The sequence below is a fragment of the Gadus chalcogrammus genome, chromosome 20 (assembly GCF_026213295.1).
Source record: "Gadus chalcogrammus isolate NIFS_2021 chromosome 20, NIFS_Gcha_1.0, whole genome shotgun sequence".
Taxonomy (NCBI): Eukaryota; Metazoa; Chordata; class Actinopteri; order Gadiformes; family Gadidae; genus Gadus; species Gadus chalcogrammus.
Window position 1 is genome coordinate 898,032 of NC_079431.1, and position 21,189 is coordinate 919,220.

At 42.0% G+C, this 21,189-nt stretch overlaps 33 non-coding genes across 33 annotated transcripts; 31 read left to right on the forward strand and 2 right to left on the reverse strand.

Annotated features, from left to right (window-relative positions):
- Positions 1 to 12: 12 nt before the first annotated feature.
- trnah-gug (transfer RNA histidin (anticodon GUG)) lies at positions 13 to 84 on the reverse strand. Its single transcript has one exon. It is a non-coding gene; the product is annotated as a tRNA-His (tRNA).
- Positions 85 to 872: 788 nt separating this feature from the next.
- On the reverse strand, positions 873 to 944 carry trnah-gug (transfer RNA histidin (anticodon GUG)). Its single transcript has one exon. It is a non-coding gene; the product is annotated as a tRNA-His (tRNA).
- Positions 945 to 1,120: 176 nt separating this feature from the next.
- On the forward strand, positions 1,121 to 1,192 carry trnah-gug (transfer RNA histidin (anticodon GUG)). Its single transcript has one exon. It is a non-coding gene; the product is annotated as a tRNA-His (tRNA).
- Positions 1,193 to 1,458: 266 nt separating this feature from the next.
- trnah-gug (transfer RNA histidin (anticodon GUG)) lies at positions 1,459 to 1,530 on the forward strand. Its single transcript has one exon. It is a non-coding gene; the product is annotated as a tRNA-His (tRNA).
- Positions 1,531 to 1,997: 467 nt separating this feature from the next.
- trnah-gug (transfer RNA histidin (anticodon GUG)) lies at positions 1,998 to 2,069 on the forward strand. Its single transcript has one exon. It is a non-coding gene; the product is annotated as a tRNA-His (tRNA).
- An 808-nt stretch (positions 2,070 to 2,877) lies between these two features.
- Positions 2,878 to 2,949, forward strand: trnah-gug (transfer RNA histidin (anticodon GUG)). The gene has a single exon. It is a non-coding gene; the product is annotated as a tRNA-His (tRNA).
- A 266-nt stretch (positions 2,950 to 3,215) lies between these two features.
- On the forward strand, positions 3,216 to 3,287 carry trnah-gug (transfer RNA histidin (anticodon GUG)). Its single transcript has one exon. It is a non-coding gene; the product is annotated as a tRNA-His (tRNA).
- Positions 3,288 to 3,754: 467 nt separating this feature from the next.
- On the forward strand, positions 3,755 to 3,826 carry trnah-gug (transfer RNA histidin (anticodon GUG)). Its single transcript has one exon. It is a non-coding gene; the product is annotated as a tRNA-His (tRNA).
- Positions 3,827 to 4,092: 266 nt separating this feature from the next.
- trnah-gug (transfer RNA histidin (anticodon GUG)) lies at positions 4,093 to 4,164 on the forward strand. The gene has a single exon. It is a non-coding gene; the product is annotated as a tRNA-His (tRNA).
- A 2,340-nt stretch (positions 4,165 to 6,504) lies between these two features.
- On the forward strand, positions 6,505 to 6,576 carry trnah-gug (transfer RNA histidin (anticodon GUG)). Its single transcript has one exon. It is a non-coding gene; the product is annotated as a tRNA-His (tRNA).
- A 604-nt stretch (positions 6,577 to 7,180) lies between these two features.
- On the forward strand, positions 7,181 to 7,252 carry trnah-gug (transfer RNA histidin (anticodon GUG)). Its single transcript has one exon. It is a non-coding gene; the product is annotated as a tRNA-His (tRNA).
- Positions 7,253 to 7,856: 604 nt separating this feature from the next.
- On the forward strand, positions 7,857 to 7,928 carry trnah-gug (transfer RNA histidin (anticodon GUG)). The gene has a single exon. It is a non-coding gene; the product is annotated as a tRNA-His (tRNA).
- Positions 7,929 to 8,395: 467 nt separating this feature from the next.
- On the forward strand, positions 8,396 to 8,467 carry trnah-gug (transfer RNA histidin (anticodon GUG)). Its single transcript has one exon. It is a non-coding gene; the product is annotated as a tRNA-His (tRNA).
- A 266-nt stretch (positions 8,468 to 8,733) lies between these two features.
- trnah-gug (transfer RNA histidin (anticodon GUG)) lies at positions 8,734 to 8,805 on the forward strand. Its single transcript has one exon. It is a non-coding gene; the product is annotated as a tRNA-His (tRNA).
- Positions 8,806 to 9,076: 271 nt separating this feature from the next.
- Positions 9,077 to 9,148, forward strand: trnah-gug (transfer RNA histidin (anticodon GUG)). The gene has a single exon. It is a non-coding gene; the product is annotated as a tRNA-His (tRNA).
- A 266-nt stretch (positions 9,149 to 9,414) lies between these two features.
- trnah-gug (transfer RNA histidin (anticodon GUG)) lies at positions 9,415 to 9,486 on the forward strand. Its single transcript has one exon. It is a non-coding gene; the product is annotated as a tRNA-His (tRNA).
- A 261-nt stretch (positions 9,487 to 9,747) lies between these two features.
- trnah-gug (transfer RNA histidin (anticodon GUG)) lies at positions 9,748 to 9,819 on the forward strand. The gene has a single exon. It is a non-coding gene; the product is annotated as a tRNA-His (tRNA).
- A 1,800-nt stretch (positions 9,820 to 11,619) lies between these two features.
- Positions 11,620 to 11,691, forward strand: trnah-gug (transfer RNA histidin (anticodon GUG)). Its single transcript has one exon. It is a non-coding gene; the product is annotated as a tRNA-His (tRNA).
- A 604-nt stretch (positions 11,692 to 12,295) lies between these two features.
- trnah-gug (transfer RNA histidin (anticodon GUG)) lies at positions 12,296 to 12,367 on the forward strand. Its single transcript has one exon. It is a non-coding gene; the product is annotated as a tRNA-His (tRNA).
- Positions 12,368 to 12,834: 467 nt separating this feature from the next.
- On the forward strand, positions 12,835 to 12,906 carry trnah-gug (transfer RNA histidin (anticodon GUG)). Its single transcript has one exon. It is a non-coding gene; the product is annotated as a tRNA-His (tRNA).
- Positions 12,907 to 13,515: 609 nt separating this feature from the next.
- trnah-gug (transfer RNA histidin (anticodon GUG)) lies at positions 13,516 to 13,587 on the forward strand. Its single transcript has one exon. It is a non-coding gene; the product is annotated as a tRNA-His (tRNA).
- A 266-nt stretch (positions 13,588 to 13,853) lies between these two features.
- Positions 13,854 to 13,925, forward strand: trnah-gug (transfer RNA histidin (anticodon GUG)). The gene has a single exon. It is a non-coding gene; the product is annotated as a tRNA-His (tRNA).
- Positions 13,926 to 14,186: 261 nt separating this feature from the next.
- On the forward strand, positions 14,187 to 14,258 carry trnah-gug (transfer RNA histidin (anticodon GUG)). The gene has a single exon. It is a non-coding gene; the product is annotated as a tRNA-His (tRNA).
- An 805-nt stretch (positions 14,259 to 15,063) lies between these two features.
- Positions 15,064 to 15,135, forward strand: trnah-gug (transfer RNA histidin (anticodon GUG)). Its single transcript has one exon. It is a non-coding gene; the product is annotated as a tRNA-His (tRNA).
- Positions 15,136 to 15,401: 266 nt separating this feature from the next.
- On the forward strand, positions 15,402 to 15,473 carry trnah-gug (transfer RNA histidin (anticodon GUG)). The gene has a single exon. It is a non-coding gene; the product is annotated as a tRNA-His (tRNA).
- A 266-nt stretch (positions 15,474 to 15,739) lies between these two features.
- Positions 15,740 to 15,811, forward strand: trnah-gug (transfer RNA histidin (anticodon GUG)). The gene has a single exon. It is a non-coding gene; the product is annotated as a tRNA-His (tRNA).
- Positions 15,812 to 16,278: 467 nt separating this feature from the next.
- Positions 16,279 to 16,350, forward strand: trnah-gug (transfer RNA histidin (anticodon GUG)). The gene has a single exon. It is a non-coding gene; the product is annotated as a tRNA-His (tRNA).
- Positions 16,351 to 16,616: 266 nt separating this feature from the next.
- trnah-gug (transfer RNA histidin (anticodon GUG)) lies at positions 16,617 to 16,688 on the forward strand. The gene has a single exon. It is a non-coding gene; the product is annotated as a tRNA-His (tRNA).
- Positions 16,689 to 17,498: 810 nt separating this feature from the next.
- Positions 17,499 to 17,570, forward strand: trnah-gug (transfer RNA histidin (anticodon GUG)). The gene has a single exon. It is a non-coding gene; the product is annotated as a tRNA-His (tRNA).
- Positions 17,571 to 18,174: 604 nt separating this feature from the next.
- Positions 18,175 to 18,246, forward strand: trnah-gug (transfer RNA histidin (anticodon GUG)). Its single transcript has one exon. It is a non-coding gene; the product is annotated as a tRNA-His (tRNA).
- A 467-nt stretch (positions 18,247 to 18,713) lies between these two features.
- trnah-gug (transfer RNA histidin (anticodon GUG)) lies at positions 18,714 to 18,785 on the forward strand. The gene has a single exon. It is a non-coding gene; the product is annotated as a tRNA-His (tRNA).
- A 1,072-nt stretch (positions 18,786 to 19,857) lies between these two features.
- Positions 19,858 to 19,929, forward strand: trnah-gug (transfer RNA histidin (anticodon GUG)). The gene has a single exon. It is a non-coding gene; the product is annotated as a tRNA-His (tRNA).
- Positions 19,930 to 20,533: 604 nt separating this feature from the next.
- On the forward strand, positions 20,534 to 20,605 carry trnah-gug (transfer RNA histidin (anticodon GUG)). The gene has a single exon. It is a non-coding gene; the product is annotated as a tRNA-His (tRNA).
- The last annotated feature ends 584 nt before the right edge of the window (positions 20,606 to 21,189 follow it).

A 21,189-nucleotide genomic window follows, 5' to 3' on the forward strand; every position in this document is an offset into this window, starting at 1 on the left:
ATTGTGTTTCAATGCCGTGACCCGGATTCGAACCGGGGTTGCTGCGGCCACAACGCAGAGTACTAACCACTATACGATCACGGCGAACTACCAGGGCCGTGAAAATGGTCTTGGATCAGTTTCCTGGGTTGGTAACTAAATAGGGTTCTTTAAGATGCAACACTCAAGTCCAGAAGGAGTATCCAGACGTTAAATCAGATAGAAAATCTACAGCAAATCAAAGAAATTAGGCTAATTTACAAATCAAATCGAAAACGTACCCCATAAAAAAACTACGATCAGCTACAAATTTGTTCTTAAACACCAGAATAGAGGAAATATGCACTTAAATAGAATAACCTATGACACTTAAGTGTTCGAATGAAATATGCCCGTCCAAATGTAAACCTACAGCAACGACGATGTAAAAAAACAAACAACTTGTCAAATGAAATATGCACGTCCAAATGTAAACACAAAGCAAGGACAACCTTCTACAAACCAAAGACAACTTGTTTAGCCTTTGTGGCAACCCGGCACGTTGAGCGAACCACCTCCTCCCAAACAGGACACCATTTAGTTAGGAAAAGCCAAAAGAAGGCATGTTTATTCCAAAAACATAAAGGTCTCTCAAAACACAATAACGAAAAAACCTGGGATGAATCAACGGTCCCCTCCTTCGTGGGTGGAATCCCGTCACCCACGAGGACCGGTCTCTCCGTGCAGGAGCTCCAGGGCTGGGAGAGCCTCGAATGAATGGAGAAGCGGGCTATTTAAGCCCTGCTTCTCCACTTGTTCCTCAGGTGCTCTCAATATCCTTAATTGACCTGGGCCGGGTTGCCACACCTTGTACAGATAAATGTTGACTCGTATACCGTGACATTGTGTTTCAATGCCGTAACCCGGATTCGAACCGGGGTTGCTGCGGCCACAACGCAGAGTACTAACCACTATACGATCACGGCGAGCTACCCGGGCTGTCGAAGTGCTCTTCCATCAGTTTCATCTCTTGCTACCACATTTGGGTTCTTTAACATCTGGATTCTCCTTCTGGACTTAAAAGTGTTGCATCTTAAAGAACCCAAATGAGTTTCCAACACATGAAACTGATGGAAGTCCATTTTCACGGCCCTGGCAGTTCGCCGTGATCGTATAGTGGTTAGTACTCTGCGTTGTGGCCGCAGCAACCCCGGTTCGAATCCGGGTCACGGCATTGAAACACAATGTCACGGCATATGGGTCAGCTTTTATCTGCAAAAGGCTAAACAAGTTGTGTTTGGTTTGTAGACGGTTGTCGTTGCTCTGTGTTTTTGATTTGATTTGTAATTTAGCCTAATTTCTTTGATTTGCTGTAGATTTCTATCTGCTTTCACATCTGGATTCTCCTTCCTGACATGAAAGTGTTGTATCTTAAAGAACCCAAACGAGGTACCAACAGATGAAACTGATGGAACAGTACTTCATCAGCTCTGGTAGCTCGCCGTGATCGTATAGTGGTTAGTACTCTGCGTTGTGGCCGCAGCAACCCCGGTTCGAATCCGGGTCACGGCATTGAAACACAATGTCACGGCAAATGGGTCAGCTTTTATCTACAAAAGGCTAAACAAGTTGTGTTTGGTTTGTAGACGGTTGTCGTTGCTCTGAGTTTACATTTGGACGGGGGAATTTCATTTGACAAGTTGTGTTTGTTCTGTAGACGGTTGTCGTTGCTCTATGTTTACATTTGGACAGGCATATTTCATTTGAATACTTAAGTGACATAGGTTATTCTGTTTAAGTGCATATTTCCTCTATTATGGTGTTTAAGAACAAATTTGTAGCTGATCGTAGTTTTTTATGGGGTACGTTTTCGATTTGATTTGTAATTTAGCCTAATTTCTTTGATTTGCTGTAGATTTTAATCTGCTTTCACATCTGGATTCTCCTTCTGGACTTAAAAGTGTTGCATCTTAAAGAACCCAAATGAGTTTCCAAGACATGAAACTGATGGCAGTCTATTTTTACGGCCCTGGCAGTTCGCCGTGATCGTATAGTGGTTAGTACTCTGCGTTGTGGCCGCAGCAACCCCGGTTCGAATCCGGGTCACGGTATTGAAACACAATGTCACGGCATACGGGTCAGGTTTTATCTGTAAAAGGCTAAACAAGTTGTGTTTGGTTTGTAGACGGTTGTCGTTGCTCTGTGTTTTTGATTTGATTTGTAATTTAGCCTAAATTCTTTGATTTGCTGTCGATTTCTATCTGCTTTCACATCTGGATTCTTCTTCCTGACATGAAAGTGTTGTATCTTAAAGAACCCAAACGAGGTACCAACAGATTAAACTGATGGAAGAGTACTTCATCAGCACTGGTAGCTCGCCGTGATCGTATAGTGGTTAGTACTCTGCGTTGTGGCCGCAGCAACCCCGGTTCGAATCCGAGTCACGGTATTGAAACACAATGTCACGGCATATGGGTCAGCTTTTATCTGCAAAAGGCTAAACAAGTTGGGTTTGGTTTGTAGACGGTTGTCGTTGCTCTGAGTTTACATTTGGACGGGGGAATTTCATTTGACAAGTTGTGTTTGCTCTGTAGACGGTTGTCGTTGCTCTATGTTTACATTTGGACAGGCATATTTCATTTGAATACTTAAGTGACATAGGTTATTATTCTGTTTAAGTGCATATTTCCTCTATTATGGTGTTTAAGAACAAATTTGTAGCTGATCGTAGTTTTTTATGGGGTACGTTTTCGATTTGATTTGTAATTTAGCCTAATTTCTTTGATTTGCTGTAGATTTGAATCTGCTTTCACATCTGGATTCTCCTTCTGGACTTAAAAGTGTTGCATCTTAAAGAACCCAAATGAGTTTCCAACACATGAAACTGATGGCAGTCTATTTTTACGGCCCTGGCAGTTCGCCGTGATCGTATAGTGGTTAGTACTCTGCGTTGTGGCCGCAGCAACCCCGGTTCGAATCCGGGTCACGGTATTGAAACACAATGTCACGGCATACGGGTCAGGTTTTATCTGTAAAAGGCTAAACAAGTTGTGTTTGGTTTGTAGACGGTTGTCGTTGCTCTGTGTTTTTGATTTGATTTGTAATTTAGCCTAAATTCTTTGATTTGCTGTCGATTTCTATCTGCTTTCACATCTGGATTCTTCTTCCTGACATGAAAGTGTTGTATCTTAAAGAACCCAAACGAGGTACCAACAGATTAAACTGATGGAAGAGTACTTCGTCAGCCCTGGTAGCTCGCCGTGATCGTATAGTGGTTAGTACTCTGCGTTGTGGCCGCAGCAACCCCGGTTCGAATCCGGGTCACGGCATTGAAACACAATGTCACGGCATATGGGTCAGCTTTTATCTGCAAAAGGCTAAACAAGTTGGGTTTGGTTTGTAGACGGTTGTCGTTGCTCTGAGTTTACATTTGGACGGGGGAATTTCATTTGACAAGTTGTGTTTGCTCTGTAGACGGTTGTCGTTGCTCTATGTTTACATTTGGACAGGCATATTTCATTTGAATACTTAAGTGACATAGGTTATTCTGTTTAAGTGCATATTTCCTCTATTATGGTGTTTAAGAACAAATTTGTAGCTGATCGTAGTTTTTTATGGGGTACGTTTTCGATTTGATTTGTAATTTAGCCTAATTTCTTTGATTTGCTGTAGATTTTAATCTGCTTTCACATCTGGATTCTCCTTCTGGACTTAAAAGTGTTGCATCTTAAAGAACCCAAATGAGTTTCCAACACATGAAACTGATGGCAGTCCATTTTTACGGCCCTGGCAGTTCGCCGTGATCGTATAGTGGTTAGTACTCTGCGTTGTGGCCGCAGCAACCCCGGTTCGAATCCGGGTCACGGCATTGAAACACAATGTCACGGCATATGGGTCAGCATTTATCTGCAAAAGGCTAAACAAGTTGTGTTTGGTTTGTAGACGCTTGTCGTTGCTCTGTGTTTTTGATTTGATTTGTAATTTAGCCTAAATTCTTTGATTTGCTGTCGATTTCTATCTGCTTTCACATCTGGATTCTTCTTCCTGACATGAAAGTGTTGTATCTTAAAGAACCCAAACGAGGTACCAACAGATGAAACTGATGGAAGAGTACTAAGTCAGCCCTGGTAGCTCGCCGTGATCGTATAGTGGTTAGTACTCTGCGTTGTGGCCGCAGCAACCCCGGTTCGAATCCGGGTCACGGCATTGAAACACAATGTCACGGCATATGGGTCAGCTTTTATCTGAAAAAGGCTAAACAAGTTGTGTTTGGTTTGTAGACGGTTGTCGTTGCTCTGAGTTTACATTTGGACGGGGGAATTTCATTTGACAAGTTGTGTTTGCTCTGTAGACGGTTGTCGTTGCTCTATGTTTACATTTGGACAGGCATATTTCATTTGAATACTTAAGTGACATAGGTTATTCTGTTTAAGTGCATATTTCCTCTATTATGGTGTTTAAGAACAAATTTGTAGCTGATCTGAGTTTTTTATGGGGTAAGTTTTTGATTTGATTTGTAATTTAGCCTAATTTCTTTGATTTGTTGTAGATTTCTATCTGCTTTCACATCTGGATTCTTCTTCCTGACATGAAAGTGTTGTATCTTAAAGAACCCAAACGAGGTAGCAACAGATGAAACTGATGGAAGAGTACTAAGTCAGCTCTGGTAGCTCGCCGTGATCGTATAGTGGTTAGTACACTGCGTTGTGGCCGCAGCAACCCCGGTTCGAATCCGGGTCACGTCATTGAAACACAATGTCACGGCATATGGGTCAGCATTAATCTGCAAAAGGCAAAATAAGTTGTGTTTGGTTTGTAGACGGTTGTCGTTGCTCTGAGTTTACATTTGAATGGGCGCATTTCATTTGACAAGTTGTGTTTGCTCTGTAGACGGTTGTCGTTGCTCTATGTTTACATTTGGACAGGCATATTTCTTTTGAACACTTAGGTGTAATAGGTTATTCTGTTTAAGTGCATATTTCCTCTATTATGGTGTTTAAGAACAAATTTGTAGCTGATCTGAGTTTTTTATGGGGTAAGTTTTCGATTTGATTTGTAATTTAGCCTAATTTCTTTAATTTGCTGTAGATTTCTATCTGCTTTCACATCTGGATTCTCCTTCTGGACTTAAAAGTGTTGCATCTTAAATAACCCAAATGAGTTTCCAACACATGAAACTGATGGAAGACCATTTTCACAGCCCTGGCAGTTCGCCGTGATCGTATAGTGGTTAGTACTCTGCGTTGTGGCCTCAGCAACCCCGGTTCGTATCCGGGTGACGGCATTGAAACATAATGTCACGGTATACGAGTCAGGTTTTATCTGTAAAAGGCTAAACAAGTTGTTTTTGGTTTGTAGACGGTTGTCGTTGCTCTGTGTTTTTGATTTGATTTGTAATTTAGCCTAAATTCTTTGATTTGCTGTCGATTTCTATCTGCTTTCACATCTGGATTCTTCTTCCTGACATGAAAGTGTTGTCTCTTAAAGAACCTAAACGAGGGTACCAACAGTTTAAACTGATGGAAGAGCACTACGTCAGCCCTGGCAGTTCGCCGTGATCGTATAGTGGTTAGTACTCTGCGTTGTGGCCGCAGCAACTCCGGTTCGAATCCGGGTCACGGCTTTGAAACACAATGTCACGGCATATGGGTCAGCATTTATCTGCAAAAGGCTAAACAAGTTGTGTTTGGTTTGTAGACGGTTGTCGTTGCTTTGTGTTTTTGATTTGATTTGTAATTTAGCCTAATTTCTTTGATTTGCTGTAGATTTGAATCTGCTTTCACATCTGGATTCTCCTTCTGGACTTAAAAGTGTTGCATCTTAAAGAACCCAAATGAGTTTCCAACACATGAAACTGATGGCAGTCCATTTTTACGGCCCTGGCAGTTCGCCGTGATCGTATAGTGGTTAGTACTCTGCGTTGTGGCCGCAGCAACCCCGGTTCGAATCAGGGTCACGGCATTGAAACACAATGTCATGGCATATGGGTCAGCATTTATCTGTGTTTGGTTTGTAGACGCTTGTCGTTGCTCTGTGTTTTTGATTTGATTTGTAATTTAGCCTAATTTCTTTGATTTGCTGAAGATTTCTATCTGCTTTCACATCTGGATTCTCCTTCTGGACTTAAAAGTGTTGCATCTTAAAGAACCCAAATGAGTTTCCAACACATGAAACTGATGGAAGTCCATTTTACCAGCCCTGGCAGTTCGCCGTGATCGTATAGTGTTTAGTACTCTGCGTTGTGGCCGCAGCAACTCCGGTTCGAATCCGGGTCACGGCATTGAAACACAATGTCACGGCATACGGGTCAGGTTTTATCTGTAAAAGGCTAAACAAGTTGTGTTTGGTTTGTAGACGGTTGTCGTTGCTCTGTGTTTTTGATTTGATTTGTAATTTAGCCTAAATTCTTTGATTTGCTGTCGATTTCTATCTGCTTTCACATCTGGATTCTTCTTCCTGACATGAAAGTGTTGTATCTTAAAGAACCCAAACGAGGTAACAACAGATTAAACTGATGGAAGAGTACTAAGTCAGCCCTGGTAGCTCGCCGTGATCGTATAGTGGTTAGTACTCTGCGTTGTGGCCGCAGCAACCCCGGTTCGAATCCGGGTCACGGCATTGAAACACAATGTCACGGCATATGGGTCAGCTTTTATCTGCAAAAGGCTAAACAAGTTGTGTTTGGTTTGTAGACGGTTGTCGTTGCTCTGTGTTTTTGATTTGATTTGTAATTTAGCCTAATTTCTTTGATTTGCTGTAGATTTCAATCTGCTTTCACATCTGGATTCTCCTTCTGGACTTAAAAGTGTTGCATCTTAAAGAACCCAAAGGAGTTTCCAACACATGAAACTGATGGAAGTCCATTTTCACGGCCCTGGCAGTTCGCCGTGATCGTATAGTGGTTAGTACTCTGCGTTGTGGCCGCAGCAACTCCGGTTCGAATCCGGGTCACGGCATTGAAACACAATGTCACGGCATACGGGTCAGGTTTTATCTGTAAAAGGCTAAACAAGTTGTGTTTGGTTTGTAGACGGTTGTCGTTGCTCTGTGTTTTTGATTTGATTTGTAATTTAGCCTAAATTCTTTGATTTGCTGTCGATTTCTATCTGCTTTCACATCTGGATTCTTCTTCCTGACATGAAAGTGTTGTATCTTAAAGAACCCAAACGAGGTAACAACAGATTAAACTGATGGAAGAGTACTAAGTCAGCCCTGGTAGCTCGCCGTGATCGTATAGTGGTTAGTACTCTGCGTTGTGGCCGCAGCAACCCCGGTTCGAATCCGGGTCACGGCATTGAAACACAATGTCACGGCATATGGGTCAGCTTTTATCTGCAAAAGGCTAAACAAGTTGTGTTTGGTTTGTAGACGGTTGTCGTTGCTCTGTGTTTTTGATTTGATTTGTAATTTAGCCTAATTTCTTTGATTTGCTGTAGATTTCAATCTGCTTTCACATCTGGATTCTCCTTCTGGACTTAAAAGTGTTGCATCTTAAAGAACCCAAAGGAGTTTCCAACACATGAAACTGATGGAAGTCCATTTTCACGGCCCTGGCAGTTCGCCGTGATCGTATAGTGGTTAGTACTCTGCGTTGTGGCCGCAGCAACTCCGGTTCGAATCCGGGTCACGGCATTGAAACACAATGTCACGGCATACGGGTCAGGTTTTATCTGTAAAAGGCTAAACAAGTTGTGTTTGGTTTGTAGACGGTTGTCGTTGCTCTGTGTTTTTGATTTGATTTGTAATTTAGCCTAAATTCTTTGATTTGCTGTCGATTTCTATCTGCTTTCACATCTGGATTCTTCTTCCTGACATGAAAGTGTTGTATCTTAAAGAACCCAAACGAGGTACCAAAAGATTAAACTGATGGAAGAGTACTAAGTCAGCCCTGGTAGCTCGCCGTGATCGTATAGTGGTTAGTACTCTGCGTTGTGGCCGCAGCAACCCCGGTTCGATTCCGGGTCACGGCATTGAAACACAATGTAACTGCATTTGGTTTATCTTATATCTGCAAAAGGCTAAACAAGTTGTGTTTGGTTTGTAGACGGTTGTCGTTGCTCTGAGTTTACATTTGGACGGGGGAATTTCATTTGACAAGTTGTGTTTGCTCTGTAGACGGTTGTCGTTGCTCTATGTTTACATTTGGACAGGCATATTTCATTTGAATACTTAAGTTACATAGGTTATTCTGTTTAAGTGCATATTTCCTCTATTATGGTGTTTAAGAACAAATTTGTAGCTGATCTGAGTTTTTTATGGGGAAAGTTTTCGATTTGATTTGTAATTTAGCCTAATTTCTTTGATTTGCTGAAGATTTCTATCTGCTTTCACATCTGGATTCTCCTTCTGGACTTAAAAGTGTTGCATCTTAAAGAACCCAAATGAGTTTCCAACACATGAAACTGATGGAAGTCCATTTTACCAGCCCTGGCAGTTCGCCGTGATCGTGTAGTGGTTAGTACTCTGCGTTGTGGCCGCAGCAACCCCGGTTCGAATCCGGGTCACGGCATTGAAACATAATGTCACGGCATACGGGTCAGGTTTTATCTGTAAAAGGCTAAACAAGTTGTGTTTGGTTTGTAGACGGTTGTCGTTGCTCTGTGTTTTTGATTTGATTTGTAATTTAGCCTAAATTCTTTGATTTGCTGTCGATTTCTATCTGCTTTCACATCTGGATTCTTCTTCCTGACATGAAAATGTTGTATCTTAAAGAACCCAAACGAGGTACCAACAGATTAAACTGATGGAAGAGTACTACGTCAGCCCTGGTAGCTCGCCGTGATCGTATAGTGGTTAGTACTCTGCGTTGTGGACGCAGGAACCCCGGTTCGAATCCGGGTCACGGCATTGAAACACAATGTCACGGCATATGGGTCATCATGGCTTTTATCTGCAAAAGGCTAAACCAGTTGGGTTTGGTTTGTAGACGGTTGTCGTTGCTCTGTGTTTTTGATTTGATTTGTAATTTAGCCTAATTTCTTTGATTTGCTGTAGATTTCTATCTGCTTTCACATCTGGATTCTCCTTCTGGACTTAAAAGTGTTGCATCTTAAAGAACCCAAATGAGTTTCCAACACATGAAACTGATGGAAGTCCATTTTCACGGCCCTGGCAGTTCGCCGTGATCGTATAGTGGTTAGTACTCTGCGTTGTGGCCGCAGCAACCCCGGTTCGAATCCGGGTCACGGCATTGAAACATAATGTCGCGTCATACGGGTCAGGTTTTATCTGTAAAAGGCTAAACAAGTTGTGTTTGGTTTGTAGACGGTTGTCGTTGCTCTGTGTTTTTGATTTGATTTGTAATTTAGCATAATTTCTTTGATTTGCTGTAGATTTCTATCTGTTTTCACATCTGGATTCTTCTTCCTGACATGAAAGTGTTGTATCTTAAAGAACCCAAACGAGGTACCAACCGATGAAACTGATGGCAGAGTACTTCATCAACCCTGGTAGCTCGCCGTGATCGTATAGTGGTTAGTACTCTGCGTTGTGGCCGCAGATACCCCGGTTCGAATCCGGGTCACGGCATTGAAACACAATGTCACGGCATATGGGTCAGCATTTATCTGCAAAAGGCTAAACATGTTTGGTTTGTAGACGCTTGTCGTTGCTCTGTGTTTTTGATTTGATTTGTAATTTAGCCTAATTTCTTTGATTTGCTGTAGATTTCTATCTGCTTTCACATCTGGATTCTTCTTCCTGACATGAAAGTGTTGTATCTTAAAGAACCCAAACGAGGTACCAACAGATTAAACTGATGGAAGAGTACTACGTCAGCCCTGGTAGCTCGCCGTGATCGTATAGTGGTTAGTACTCTGCGTTGTGGCCGCAGCAACCCCGGTTCGAATCCGGGTCACGGCATTGAAACACAATGTCACGGCATATGGGTCAGCTTTTATCTGCAAAAGGCTAAACCAGTTGGGTTTGGTTTGTAGACGGTTGTCGTTGCTCTGAGTTTACATTTGGACGGGGGAATTTCATTTGACAAGTTGTGTTTGCTCTGTAGACGGTTGTCGTTGCTCTATGTTTACATTTGGACAGGCATATTTAATTTGAATACTTAAGTGACATAGGTTATTCTGTTTAAGTGCATATTTCCTCTATTATGGTGTTTAAGAACAAATTTGTAGCTGATCTGAGTTTTTTATGGGGTAAGTTTTCGATTTGATTTGTAATTTAGCCTAATTTCTTTAATTTGCTGTAGATTTCTATCTGCTTTCACATCTGGATTCTCCTTCTGGACTTAAAAGTGTTGCATCTTAAATAACCCAAATGAGTTTCCAACACATGAAACTGATGGAAGACCATTTTCACAGCCCTGGCAGTTCGCCGTGATCGTATAGTGGTTAGTACTCTGCGTTGTGGCCGCAGCAACCCCGGTTCGTATCCGGGTGACGGCATTGAAACATAATGTCACGGTATACGAGTCAGGTTTTATCTGTAAAAGGCTAAACAAGTTGTGTTTGGTTTGTAGACGGTTGTCGTTGCTCTGTGTTTTTGATTTGATTTGTAATTTAGCCTAAATTCTTTGATTTGCTGTCGATTTCTATCTGCTTTCACATCTGGATTCTTCTTCCTGACATGAAAGTGTTGTCTCTTAAAGAACCTAAACGAGGTACCAACAGTTTAAACTGATGGAAGAGCACTACGTCAGCCCTGGCAGTTCGCCGTGATCGTATAGTGGTTAGTACTCTGCGTTGTGGCCGCAGCAACTCCGGTTCGAATCCGGGTCACGGCTTTGAAACACAATGTCACGGCATATGGGTCAGCATTTATCTGCAAAAGGCTAAACAAGTTGTGTTTGGTTTGTAGACGGTTGTCGTTGCTTTGTGTTTTTGATTTGATTTGTAATTTAGCCTAATTTCTTTGATTTGCTGTAGATTTGAATCTGCTTTCACATCTGGATTCTCCTTCTGGACTTAAAAGTGTTGCATCTTAAAGAACCCAAATGAGTTTCCAACACATGAAACTGATGGCAGTCCATTTTTACGGCCCTGGCAGTTCGCCGTGATCGTATAGTGGTTAGTACTCTGCGTTGTGGCCGCAGCAACCCCGGTTCGAATCAGGGTCACGGCATTGAAACACAATGTCATGGCATATGGGTCAGCATTTATCTGTGTTTGGTTTGTAGACGCTTGTCGTTGCTCTGTGTTTTTGATTTGATTTGTAATTTAGCCTAATTTCTTTGATTTGCTGAAGATTTCTATCTGCTTTCACATCTGGATTCTCCTTCTGGACTTAAAAGTGTTGCATCTTAAAGAACCCAAATGAGTTTCCAACACATGAAACTGATGGAAGTCCATTTTACCAGCCCTGGCAGTTCGCCGTGATCGTATAGTGTTTAGTACTCTGCGTTGTGGCCGCAGCAACTCCGGTTCGAATCCGGGTCACGGCATTGAAACACAATGTCACGGCATACGGGTCAGGTTTTATCTGTAAAAGGCTAAACAAGTTGTGTTTGGTTTGTAGACGGTTGTCGTTGCTCTGTGTTTTTGATTTGATTTGTAATTTAGCCTAAATTCTTTGATTTGCTGTCGATTTCTATCTGCTTTCACATCTGGATTCTTCTTCCTGACATGAAAGTGTTGTATCTTAAAGAACCCAAACGAGGTAACAACAGATTAAACTGATGGAAGAGTACTAAGTCAGCCCTGGTAGCTCGCCGTGATCGTATAGTGGTTAGTACTCTGCGTTGTGGCCGCAGCAACCCCGGTTCGAATCCGGGTCATGGCATTGAAACACAATGTCACGGCATATGGGTCAGCTTTTATCTGCAAAAGGCTAAACAAGTTGTGTTTGGTTTGTAGACGGTTGTCGTTGCTCTGTGTTTTTGATTTGATTTGTAATTTAGCCTAATTTCTTTGATTTGCTGTAGATTTCAATCTGCTTTCACATCTGGATTCTCCTTCTGGACTTAAAAGTGTTGCATCTTAAAGAACCCAAAGGAGTTTCCAACACATGAAACTGATGGAAGTCCATTTTCACGGCCCTGGCAGTTCGCCGTGATCGTATAGTGGTTAGTACTCTGCGTTGTGGCCGCAGCAACTCCGGTTCGAATCCGGGTCACGGCATTGAAACACAATGTCACGGCATACGGGTCAGGTTTTATCTGTAAAAGGCTAAACAAGTTGTGTTTGGTTTGTAGACGGTTGTCGTTGCTCTGTGTTTTTGATTTGATTTGTAATTTAGCCTAAATTCTTTGATTTGCTGTCGATTTCTATCTGCTTTCACATCTGGATTCTTCTTCCTGACATGAAAGTGTTGTATCTTAAAGAACCCAAACGAGGTACCAAAAGATTAAACTGATGGAAGAGTACTAAGTCAGCCCTGGTAGCTCGCCGTGATCGTATAGTGGTTAGTACTCTGCGTTGTGGCCGCAGCAACCCCGGTTCGATTCCGGGTCACGGCATTGAAACACAATGTAACTGCATTTGGTTTATCTTATATCTGCAAAAGGCTAAACAAGTTGTGTTTGGTTTGTAGACGGTTGTCGTTGCTCTGAGTTTACATTTGGACGGGGGAATTTCATTTGACAAGTTGTGTTTGCTCTGTAGACGGTTGTCGTTGCTCTATGTTTACATTTGGACAGGCATATTTCATTTGAATACTTAAGTTACATAGGTTATTCTGTTTAAGTGCATATTTCCTCTATTATGGTGTTTAAGAACAAATTTGTAGCTGATCTGAGTTTTTTATGGGGAAAGTTTTCGATTTGATTTGTAATTTAGCCTAATTTCTTTGATTTGCTGAAGATTTCTATCTGCTTTCACATCTGGATTCTCCTTCTGGACTTAAAAGTGTTGCATCTTAAAGAACCCAAATGAGTTTCCAACACATGAAACTGATGGAAGTCCATTTTACCAGCCCTGGCAGTTCGCCGTGATCGTGTAGTGGTTAGTACTCTGCGTTGTGGCCGCAGCAACCCCGGTTCGAATCCGGGTCACGGCATTGAAACATAATGTCACGGCATACGGGTCAGGTTTTATCTGTAAAAGGCTAAACAAGTTGTGTTTGGTTTGTAGACGGTTGTCGTTGCTCTGTGTTTTTGATTTGATTTGTAATTTAGCCTAAATTCTTTGATTTGCTGTCGATTTCTATCTGCTTTCACATCTGGATTCTTCTTCCTGACATGAAAGTGTTGTATCTTAAAGAACCCAAACGAGGTACCAACAGATTAAACTGATGGAAGAGTACTACGTCAGCCCTGGTAGCTCGCCGTGATCGTATAGTGGTTAGTACTCTGCGTTGTGGACGCAGCAACCCCCGTTCGAATCCGGGTCACGGCATTGAAACACAATGTCACGGCATATGGGTCATCATGGCTTTTATCTGCAAAAGGCTAAACCAGTTGGGTTTGGTTTGTAGACGGTTGTCGTTGCTCTGTGTTTTTGATTTGATTTGTAATTTAGCCTAATTTCTTTGATTTGCTGTAGATTTCTATCTGCTTTCACATCTGGATTCTCCTTCTGGACTTAAAAGTGTTGCATCTTAAAGAACCCAAATGAGTTTCCAACACATGAAACTGATGGAAGTCCATTTTCACGGCCCTGGCAGTTCGCCGTGATCGTATAGTGGTTAGTACTCTGCGTTGTGGCCGCAGCAACCCCGGTTCGAATCCGGGTCACGGCATTGAAACATAATGTCGCGTCATACGGGTCAGGTTTTATCTGTAAAAGGCTAAACAAGTTGTGTTTGGTTTGTAGACGGTTGTCGTTGCTCTGTGTTTTTGATTTGATTTGTAATTTAGCATAATTTCTTTGATTTGCTGTAGATTTCTATCTGTTTTCACATCTGGATTCTTCTTCCTGACATGAAAGTGTTGTATCTTAAAGAACCCAAACGAGGTACCAACCGATGAAACTGATGGCAGAGTACTTCATCAACCCTGGTAGCTCGCCGTGATCGTATAGTGGTTAGTACTCTGCGTTGTGGCCGCAGATACCCCGGTTCGAATCCGGGTCACGGCATTGAAACACAATGTCACGGCATATGGGTCAGCATTTATCTGCAAAAGGCTAAACATGTTTGGTTTGTAGACGCTTGTCGTTGCTCTGTGTTTTTGATTTGATTTGTAATTTAGCCTAATTTCTTTGATTTGCTGTAGATTTCTATCTGCTTTCACATCTGGATTCTTCTTCCTGACATGAAAGTGTTGTATCTTAAAGAACCCAAACGAGGTACCAACAGATTAAACTGATGGAAGAGTACTACGTCAGCCCTGGTAGCTCGCCGTGATCGTATAGTGGTTAGTACTCTGCGTTGTGGCCGCAGCAACCCCGGTTCGAATCCGGGTCACGGCATTGAAACACAATGTCACGGCATATGGGTCAGCTTTTATCTGCAAAAGGCTAAACCAGTTGGGTTTGGTTTGTAGACGGTTGTCGTTGCTCTGAGTTTACATTTGGACGGGGGAATTTCATTTGACAAGTTGTGTTTGCTCTGTAGACGGTTGTCGTTGCTCTATGTTTACATTTGGACAGGCATATTTAATTTGAATACTTAAGTGACATAGGTTATTCTGTTTAAGTGCATATTTCCTCTATTATGGTGTTTAAGAACAAATTTGTAGCTGATCGTAGTTTTTTATGGGGTACGTTTTCGATTTGATTTGTAATTTAGCCTAATTTCTTTGATTTGCTGTAGATTTGAATCTGCTTTCACATCTGGATTCTCCTTCTGGACTTAAAAGTGTTGCATCTTAAAGAACCCAAATGAGTTTCCAACACATGAAACTGATGGAAGTCCATTTTACCAGCCCTGGCAGTTCGCCGTGATCGTGTAGTTGTTAGTACTCTGCGTTGTGGCCGCAGCAACCCCGGTTCGAATCCGGGTCACGGCATTGAAACACAATGTCACGGCATACGGGTCAGGTTTTATCTGTAAAAGGCTAAACAAGTTGTGTTTGGTTTGTAGACGGTTGTCGTTGCTCTGTGTTTTTGATTTGATTTGTAATTTAGCCTAAATTCTTTGATTTGCTGTCGATTTCTATCTGCTTTCACATCTGGATTCTTCTTCCTGACATGAAAGTGTTGTATCTTAAAGAACCCAAACGAGGTACCAACAGACTAAACTGATGGAAGAGTACTACGTCAGCCCTGGTAGCTCGCCGTGATCGTATAGTGGTTAGTACTCTGCGTTGTGGCCGCAGCAACCCCGGTTCGAATCCGGGTCACGGCATTGAAACACAATGTCACGGCATACGGGTTAGGTTTTATCTGTAAAAGGCTAAACAAGTTGTGTTTGGTTTGTAGACGGTTGTCGTTGCTCTGTGTTTTTGATTTGATTTGTAATTTAGCCTAAATTCTTTGATTTGCTGTCGATTTCTATCTGCTTTCACATCTGGATTCTTCTTCCTGACATGAAAGTGTTGTATCTTAAAGAACCCAAACGAGGTACCAACAGATTAAACTGATGGAAGAGTACTACGTCAGCCCTGGTAGCTCGCCGTGATCGTATAGTGGTTAGTACTCTGCGTTGTGGCCGCAGCAACCCCGGTTCAAATCCGGGTCACGGCATTGAAACACAATGTCACGGCATACGGGTCAGGTTTTATCTGTAAAAGGCTAAACAAGTTGTGTTTGGTTTGTAGACGGTTGTCGTTGCTCTGTGTTTTTGATTTGATTTGTAATTCAGCCTAATTTCTTTGATTTGCTGTAGATTTCTATCTGCTTTCACATCTTGATTCTCCTTCTGGACTTAAAAGTGTTGCATCTTAAAGAACCCAAATGAGTTTCCAACACATGAAACTGATGGAAGTCCATTTTCACGGCCCTGGCAGTTCGCCGTGATCGTATAGTGGTTAGTACTCTGCGTTGTGGCCGCAGCAACCCCGGTTCGAATCCGGGTCACGGCATTGAAACACAATGTCACGGCATATGGGTCAGCTTTTATCTGCAAAAGGCTAAACAAGTTGGGTTTGGTTTGTAGACGGTTGTCGTTGCTCTGAGTTTACATTTGGACGGGGGAATTTCTTTTGACAAGTTGTGTTTGCTCTGTAGACGGTTGTCGTTGCTCTATGTTTACATTTGGACAGGCATATTTCATTTGAATACTTAAGTGACATAGGTTATTCTGTTTAAGTGCATATTTCCTCTATTATGGTGTTTAAGAACAAATTTGTAGCTGATCGTAGTTTTTTATGGGGAAAGTTTTCGATTTGATTTGTAATTTTGCCTAATTTCTTTGATTTGCTGAAGATTTCTATCTGCTTTCACATCTGGATTCTCCTTCTGGACTTAAAAGTGTTGCATCTTAAAGAACCCAAATGAGGTTCCAACACATGAAACTGATGGAAGTCCATTTTACCAGCCCTGGCAGTTCGCCGTGATCGTGTAGTGGTTAGTACTCTGCGTTGTGGCCGCAGCAACCCCGGTTCGAATCCGGGTCACGGCATTGAAACATAATGTCACGGCATACGGGTCAGGTTTTATCTGTAAAAGGCTAAACAAGTTGTGTTTGGTTTGTAGACGGTTGTCGTTGCTCTGTGTTTTTGATTTGATTTGTAATTTAGCCTAAATTCTTTGATTTGCTGTCGATTTCTATCTGCTTTCACATCTGGATTCTTCTTCCTGACATGAAAGTGTTGTATCTTAAAGAACCCAAACGAGGTACCAACAGATTAAACTGATGGAAGAGTACTACGTCAGCCCTGGTAGCTCGCCGTGATCGTATAGTGGTTAGTACTCTGCGTTGTGGCCGCAGCAACCCCGGTTCGAATCCGGGTCACGGCATTGAAACACAATGTCACGGCATATGGGTCATCATGGCTTTTATCTGCAAAAGGCTAAACCAGTTGGGTTTGGTTTGTAGACGGTTGTCGTTGCTCTGAGTTTACATTTGGACGGGGGAATTTCATTTGACAAGTTGTGTTTGCTCTGTAGACGGTTGTCGTTGCTCTATGTTTACATTTGGACAGGCATATTTAATTTGAATACTTAAGTGACATAGGTTATTCTGTTTAAGTGCATATTTCCTCTATTATGGTGTTTAAGAACAAATTTGTAGCTGATCGTAGTTTTTTATGGGGTACGTTTTCGATTTGATTTGTAATTTAGCCTAATTTCTTTGATTTGCTGTAGATTTGAATCTGCTTTCACATCTGGATTCTCCTTCTGGACTTAAAAGTGTTGCATCTTAAAGAACCCAAATGAGTTTCCAACACATGAAACTGATGGAAGTCCATTTTACCAGCCCTGGCAGTTCGCCGTGATCGTGTAGTTGTTAGTACTCTGCGTTGTGGCCGCAGCAACCCCGGTTCGAATCCGGGTCACGGCATTGAAACACAATGTCACGGCATACAGGTCAGGTTTTATCTGTAAAAGGCTAAACAAGTTGTGTTTGGTTTGTAGACGGTTGTCGTTGCTCTGTGTTTTTGATTTGATTTGTAATTTAGCCTAAATTCTTTGATTTGCTGTCGATTTCTATCTGCTTTCACATCTGGATTCTTCTTCCTGACATGAAAGTGTTGTATCTTAAAGAACCCAAACGAGGTACCAACAGATTAAACTGATGGAAGAGTACTACGTCAGCCCTGGTAGCTCGCCGTGATCGTATAGTGGTTAGTACTCTGCGTTGTGGCCGCAGCAACCCCGGTTCGAATCCGGGTCACGGCATTGAAACACAATGTCACGGCATACGGGTCAGGTTTTATCTGTAAAAGGCTAAACAAGTTGTGTTTGGTTTGTAGACGGTTGTCGTTGCTCTGTGTTTTTGATTTGATTTGTAATTCAGCCTAAATTCTTTGATTTGCTGTCGATTTCTATCTGCTTTCACATCTGGATTCTTCTTCCTGACATGAAAGTGTTGTATCTTAAAGAACCCAAACGAGGTACCAACAGATTAAACTGATGGAAGAGTACTACGTCAGCCCTGGTAGCTCGCCGTGATCGTATAGTGGTTAGTACTCTGCGTTGTGGCCGCAGCAACCCCGGTTCGAATCAGGGTCACGGCATTGTAACACAATGTCACGGCATACGGGTCAGGTTTTATCTGTAAAAGGCTAAACAAGTTGTGTTTGGTTTGTAGACGGTTGTCGTTGCTCTGTGTTTTTGATTTGATTTGTAATTTAGCCTAATTTCTTTGATTTGCTGTAGATTTCTATCTGCTTTCACATCTTGATTCTCCTTCTGGACTTAAAAGTGTTGCATCTTAAAGAACCCAAATGAGTTTCCAACACATGAAACTGATGGAAGTCCATTTTCACGGCCCTGGCAGTTCGCCGTGATCGTATAGTGGTTAGTACTCTGCGTTGTGGCCGCAGCAACCCCGGTTCGAATCCGGGTCACGGCATTGAAACACAATGTCACGGCATATGGGTCAGCTTTTATCTGCAAAAGGCTAAACAAGTTGGGTTTGGTTTGTAGACGGTTGTCGTTGCTCTGAGTTTACATTTGGACGGGGGAATTTCTTTTGACAAGTTGTGTTTGCTCTGTAAACGGTTGTCGTTGCTCTATGTTTACATTTGGACAGGCATATTTCATTTGAATACTTAAGTGACATAGGTTATTCTGTTTAAGTGCATATTTCCTCTATTATGGTGTTTAAGAACAAATTTGTAGCTGATCGTAGTTTTTTATGGGGTACGTTTTCGATTTGATTTGTAATTTAGCCTAATTTCTTTGATTTGCTGTAGATTTGAATCTGCTTTCACATCTGGATTCTCCTTCTGGACTTAAAAGTGTTGCATCTTAAAGAACCCAAATGAGTTTCCAACACATGAAACTGATTGCAGTCCATTTTTACGGCCCTGGCAGTTCGCCGTGATCGTATAGTGGTTAGTACTCTGCGTTGTGGCCGCAGCAACCCCGGTTCGAATCCGGGTCACGGCATTGAAACGCAATGTCACGGCATATGGGTCAGCATTTATCTGCAAAAGGCTAAACAAGTTGTGTTTGGTTTGTAGACGCTTGTCGTTGCTCTGTGTTTTTGATTTGATTTGTAATTTATCCTAATTTCTTTGATTTGCTGTAGATTTCTATCTGCTTTCACATCTGGATTCTTCTTCCTGACATGAAAGTGTTGTATCTTAAAGAACCCAAACGAGGTACCAACAGATGAAACTGATGGATGTGTACTTCGTCAGCCCTGGTAGCTCGCCGTGATCGTATAGTGGTTAGTACTCTGCGTTGTGGCCGCAGCAACCCCGGTTCGAATCTGGGTCACGGCATTGAAACACAATGTCACGGCATATGGGTCAGCTTTTATCTGCAAAAGGCTAAACAAGTTGTGTTTGGTTTGTAGACGCTTGTCGTTGCTCTGTGTTTACATTTGGACATGCATATTTCATTTGAATACTTAAGTGACATAGGTTATTCTGTTTAAGTGCATATTTCCTCTATTATGGTGTTTAAGAACAAAATTGTAGCTGATCTGAGTTTTTTATGGGGTAAGTTTTCGATTTGATTTGTAATTTAGCCTAATTTCTTTGATTTGCTGAAGATTTCTATCTGCTTTCACATCTGGATTCTCCTTCTGGACTTAAAAGTGTTGCATCTTAAAGAACCCAAATGAGTTTCCAACACATGAAACTGATGGAAGTCCATTTTACCAGCCCAGGCAGTTCGCCGTGATCGTGTAGTGTTTAGTACTCTGCGTTGTGGACGCAGCAACTCCGGTTCGAATCCGGGTCACGGCATTGAAACACAATGTCACGGCATACGGGTCAGGTTTTATCTGTAAAAGTCTAAACAAGTTGTGTTTGGTTTGTAGACGGTTGTCGTTGCTCTGTGTTTTTGATTTGATTTGTAATTTAGCCTAAATTCTTTGATTTGCTGTCGATTTCTATCTGCTTTCACATCTGGATTCTTCTTCCTGACATGAAAGTGTTGTATCTTAAAGAACCCAAACGAGGTAACAACAGATTAAACTGATGGAAGAGTACTAAGTCAGCCCTGGTAGCTCGCCGTGATCGTATAGTGGTTAGTACTCTGCGTTGTGGCCGCAGCAACCCCGGTTCGAATCCGGGTCACGGCATTGAAACACAATGTCACGGCATATGGGTCAGCTTTTATCTGCAAAAGGCTAAACAAGTTGTGTTTGGTTTGTAGACGGTTGTCGTTGCTCTGTGTTTTTGATTTGATTTGTAATTTAGCCTAATTTCTTTGATTTGCTGTAGATTTGAATCTGCTTTCACATCTGGATTCTCCTTCTGGACTTAAAAGTGTTGCATCTTAAAGAACCCAAATGAGTTTCCAACACATGAAACTGATGGAAGTCCATTTTCACGGCCCTGGCAGTTCGCCGTGATCGTATAGTGGTTAGTACTCTGCGTTGTGGCCGCAGCAACTCCGGTTCGAATCCGGGTCACGGCATTGAAACACAATGTCACGGCATACGGGTCAGGTTTTATCTGTAAAAGGCTAAACAAGTTGTGTTTGGTTTGTAGACGGTTGTCGTTGCTCTGTGTTTTTGATTTGATTTGTAATTTAGCCTAAATTCTTTGATTTGCTGTCGATTTCTATCTGCTTTCACCTCTGGATTCTTCTTCCTGACATGAAAGTGTTGTATCTTAAAGAACCCAAACGAGGTACCAAAAGATTAAACTGATGGAAGAGTACTAAGTCAGCCCTGGTAGCTCGCCGTGATCGTATAGTGGTTAGTACTCTGCGTTGTGGCCGCAGCAACCCCGGTTCGAATCCGGGTCACGGCATTGAAACACAATGTCACGGCATATGGGTCAGCTTTTATCTGCAAAAGGCTAAACAAGTTGTGTTTGGTTTGTAGACGGTTGTCGTTGCTCTGTGTTTTTGATTTGATTTGTAATTTAGCCTAATTTCTTTGATTTGCTGTAGATTTCTATCTGCTTTCACATCTTGATTCTCCTTCTGGACTTAAAAGTGTTGCATCTTAAAGAACCCAAATGAGTTTCCAACACATGAAACTGATGGAATTTCATTTTCACGGCCCTGGCAGTTCGCCGTGATCGTATAGTGGTTAGTACTCTGCGTTGTGGCCGCAGCAACCCCGGTTCGATTCTGGGTCACGGCATTGAAACACAATGTCACGGCATACGGGTCAGGTTTTATCTGTAAAAGGCTAAACAAGTTGTGTTTGGTTTGTAGACGGTTGTCGTTGCTCTGTGTTTTTGATTTGATTTGTAATTTAGCCTAATTTCTTTGATTTGCTGTAGATTTCTATCTGCTTTCACATCTGGATTCTTCTTCCTGACATGAAAGTGTTGTATCTTAAAGAACCCAAACGAGGTACCAACACATGAAACTGATGGCAGAGTAC